Raw genomic sequence first — 4,854 nt, 5'->3', positions numbered from 1 at the left:
GAGAACAATCACTGTAGGTTGTTGGAGGTGGGGGCTTTTCTTCATATTGCTAGCACTTAGCCCAGTGCCTGGCACGTAGCAGATACTTAATAAAACCTAAGTGACTGCCTGGCTTCTCATAACACAGAAGAGGGATCACACTTGGCTCTGTTAGGCCCCAAAGGCAAATCTAAGAATACTAGGTAGAAGTTGCAGAGAGGAAGACTTGGGGGTGGAGTGACATGAAATATTAAGAGTTTCATAATATTTGAAGCTGTCTCAAAGTGTAATAGGTTGCCTCTAGAGGTGAGGAGAGGAGGAGGCCTTCAACAAATGTCTTCAAAGAAAAAGCTGGGAGATCATTGGTTGGAAAGAACATAGAGGGGATTGTTATTCAAGTCTTAGTTTAGACTTTATGGCCCAGGGTAGCTAGGTAACTCAGTGGATTGAGAGCCAAGCCTGGAGATAGGAGGTCCTGGGTTCCAATCTGACCTCAGACACTTCCCAGCTGTGTGACTCTGGGCAAGTCACTTAACCCCCATTGCCTAGCCCTTATCGCTCTTCTGCCTTGTTACCAACATAGAGTATTGATTCTAACATGAAAGGTCTTAGAAAAAAAGACTATACGGCCCCTGAGCTTCCTTACAATCCTGAGATTCTGGAATTCCATAAGATTGGGCTCATGGAAATCTAGAGATAGCCTACAAGGGAGGGGAAATTGCCTGTCCCTTTCTTCATCTCCCTCTCAATATGGGTGGACATCACTGGCCATGTTATTTTTTCTCTCAATTACTATCCCTCACATACACACACACACACACACACACACACACACACAGAGTTTTTTATCCTTTCCTCTCAGGATGCAGATTAATAGTGTGGTGAGTTCAGCATCTACTCAAGCTTCCCATCTTCAATCCAACTTCTTAACCCAAGTAACATTCATTTATGGCACCTTTTTCCAAAAAAAGGATTCATTTATTTCATCCTTCTCATTATATCTTTCAGCTATGCTTTTCTGAATTGTTTCCATACTTCAAGAGCTCTATGCTTACATATTTCTTTTTTAATCTATGTCCTTCATGAAATTTGGAGCTTCTGGGAGCTCCTTCCTCTTTCCCATTTGTACATTTGTAGATCTTACCCCCACCTCGCTTCCCTTTATTTTGATTGGTTTATTTGGACATTTGGGGCTTTAAAAATGTTTTGTGGGTCTTTTTTCTGTTGTGCCCTATTCCTACCTATATCAATTCATGGAGGTAGCAATGTGGTGTGGCAGGGGAGCCACTCTCTAATTACAAATCATAATTCCTGGTCTTGATCCCAACCTTTAACAGTTACCATCTACTCCTCCTAAAGGCTACTATATCCTGCATCTCTTTTCTAGATCTTCGTCCAAAAAGCTTGCTATTCCATGCAATGTCCTTACAGTGGTGACAGAAAGTAGGAGAACTCAGAATTAAGTGGGCCTCAAGATTCTAGAGAATAATTTCATAGCGCAGTTGAAGTTCCAGAAAAGGATGCATGGTAGCGATGGGGAAAGTTCTTCCAGCACTATGCACCTCGTTTCACCAAAGGAATAAGAATTACCTGCACAAAGGAAAGAATTAGGTGATGCGTGCAATTATCATTTGTTTTCTCATCACTAAAAAAGGTTCCAATTGAGTTTGGAAAAAAGGATTCTTTTTATGTTTTTACAGGTTTTTGTAATTTTACATTTCAATTTTTAATGAGATATAATCACCCTGGAAAAAAAGTGGCTCATTAAGAGCTATAATTCTGTTAATTTCTGATTGAGAGCAAAGAGTACCAGTAATGCAAGTTCTAAAGGTTTTATCATCCATTATCTATTTATGAAAATATGGAAGCCTATGATTAAGTACATTTTTGTGAAACATAAACAAATGTATCATTATATGCCAATGCAGAGCAGCTAGTATTTACAGGATTCTTAAATTTAGCTGAAAATTAAGGTTCTATTAATTCAACTATTTAAACACATATTGTTCCCTTGAGTTTTTAAAAATTAATATGTCATAAAATCCACATGAACTACAAAAATTGTGGAACCAGATTTTGGAACAAGGAGAAATAGCTTCTTGCAAGATATTAAATAATGTGGCCCTTGAAGAATTTTTCTTCTCTATATCAGGGAAGACATAGAGTAATTTCTTGTTTACCTTTATAGGCTCATAAGAGCTAGAGTTGGATGAGACTCCAGAGAGCAGATTATCCAAGTGCTTCATCTTCTATGGAGAGAAACTAAGGCCCAGAGAGAAGAGGAACTTGGCTGAAACCACACAGCTAGTAAACTGGAGAGACAAGATCTGGACAGACATTATAAATTCAGTGCTCTTTTGCCTTCTCTGAGCTAACCAATACAAATTCATGCCTGCATAAAAGGTTAACAACAACAACAAAGAAACCACAACCATTGATTGACATCTTACACTTCAACTAAGATCAATGAGAAGGGCTAAGAGAGGTCTCAAAGATCATCAAGTCTAACTCTCTCATCTTACAGAGGAGGAAACTAAGGTCCAGAGAACGGAAGTGTCTTGGCCACAGTTATAGGGTAAATTTACCAAAAGAGGAATTTGGGCCCAGGGACTCTGCTCTTTCCATTACACCACACTGTCATGCAGCCATGGTGAAAATGTTCTCCAATCATTCACATGCATCTAATTTTTTGAAAATCCTTGACTTCTGTCTTAGAATCAATACTGTGTATTGATTCCAAGGTAGAAGAGTGGTAAGGGCTAGGCAATGGGAGTTAAGTGACTTGCCCAGGATCACACAGCTAGGAAGTGTCTGAGGCCAGATTTGAACCTGCGACCTCCCGTCTCTAGGCCTGACTCTCAATCCACTGAGCCACCCAGCTGCCCCCAACATGGATCTTTCATAAAATGTAAGGGTATACGTTTTAGAAGAAACAAATTAAACGAATACTCAGAACCAGTTACTTTCCTCATTGAACAGAGCTAAAGCACTATTCCCAAATCTCTAATTTAGGGAGAGAAAAACAGAAAATGTACTCAACAGGAGTCAACAAAGAGACACCATTCCCCAGAAGTTGTCTCCAATACATGGAGATGTCTACACAGGAAAGCAATTAAATATTGATTAGTGAAGCGCTTGTGAGGAATCAAAAAAGCAACCAAATATGAGAGAGGATGATACAGAAACCCAGTTACTACTGAACTGAAATGGTGAGAATTTAAGGTCGATAAATGAAAGCAGGGAATGTTTCATTTTTGTCTTTGCATCTCTAAGACCTAACACAGGGTGTTGAACATAGTAGGCACTTAACGAATACTTGTTAAATTGAAGTGAATCAAGACACACTAAGAAAGGTAGAAAGAATTTCCCCTAGACGGTTGAGATAAGCTTCTTTTGAGGTAGCAAGGTTAAAGACCAATCCAATTCCCTATCAAAATGTCAATGGGAAGAAGAGTTCTTTGGAGCATTACATAAAAGATTAAGGTACTGTCCAAAATGTTTAGGAGCATCGGCCTTCACTATTTGCACATACAAATACCTATCCATAGCATCACTATATTCTCTTTACATCTTCAAGGGCAAATTCCTGAGTGAGTTCTAGGGCAAACTCTAAAGCAAAGGAGTTGAGAAAGTGTACGGTAGAAAATGGTGGAAGGAATCAAGATTCTAAATCTGGAAATTCAGCTTTTTGTTATCTTCCATTGCACAGTTATCCATCTTCAGTTGTTGTTATGCACAAACTGGTGGTTTTTCCACTTTAAAAAATCTCTCCTGTCACCCCGTATTACATTAGTATATGAGTTCATGAAGCTCTCTCCACATATCAGTCCCATAAGTACTCTCATTTTCTAGCTCTAATAAGTAGAAAAATTGAAGTTTACAGCTCCATGAGGACCTTAAGCATGGTACCTCTTCCCAGCTTCTGCCCCTTAAGTTGGGTGGAGGCAGCTTGCCTTGAAACATTTTGAAGAAATTCCGTTAGCAGTGACGTTACTGCCTTAGTGTATCCTTTATGATCCCCCTAGGGAGAAGGCCTTGCCTGAGACAGCCAAGCCTTCAGCACCCTCATAAGGTTCTCATTAAAAATAGGAATGTGCCAGGCCAGATGCAATGGGGGTTGTTGAGCTTTGGAAACCCTCCTCCCCTCAAAAAACTCATAAATTTTACAAAATGTATGACTTTTTTCTTGATTTTTTTAATGTGCAATTTAAGAAAATTTAATCAAATAAAGACCATACTTTATCATTTGCCTCATTTTTTAGAGAGGTTTTGATGTCCAAGAGGGCCTGTGACCATTTTGTAATCACATTTTTCTTTCATAGTATAAAATCACACATTACCAGCCATCTACCAACAAAAAAAGCCAAATTTGGAATGTAACTCGGAAACTACAGATTCCAAAGAGTTTCTCAGCAAAATAACACAAGCTTTTTCATTATCCACAAAAGCAATGAACTAAATTAGAAGAGATAAGAATGATACTACTCTAGAAATTCTACAATTTCTGATACTTATAAATGTATCTATGTCCACGTGGGTTGGGAGAAGTCCCACTAGGATGATTTCACTTGAGTTGGGAATTCTTAGCACAGAAATTCTCTCCTCCAACTGCAGAGGGACAATTGCAGATCTAGATGCACGGACACAATGATGGTTTTACTCTGCAGTCTAAGAAAGCTGCCTAGGGTACTGAGAAGGTAAGTGACTCTCCTATGATTACACGGCAAGTACAGATCAGGGGAAAAACTTGGGACTTGATAGTGATTGTCAGTGATTTCAAAGCCATTTCTCTCTCTCTCTCTCTCTCTCTCTCTCTCTCTCTCTCTCTCTCTCTCTCTCTCTCTCTCTCTCTCTCTCCCCCCCTATGCTATACTA

The sequence above is a fragment of the Gracilinanus agilis genome, chromosome X, assembly GCF_016433145.1.
Source record: "Gracilinanus agilis isolate LMUSP501 chromosome X, AgileGrace, whole genome shotgun sequence".
Classification (NCBI taxonomy): domain Eukaryota; kingdom Metazoa; phylum Chordata; class Mammalia; order Didelphimorphia; family Didelphidae; genus Gracilinanus; species Gracilinanus agilis.
Note: the sequence above shows the minus strand (reverse complement) of the source record.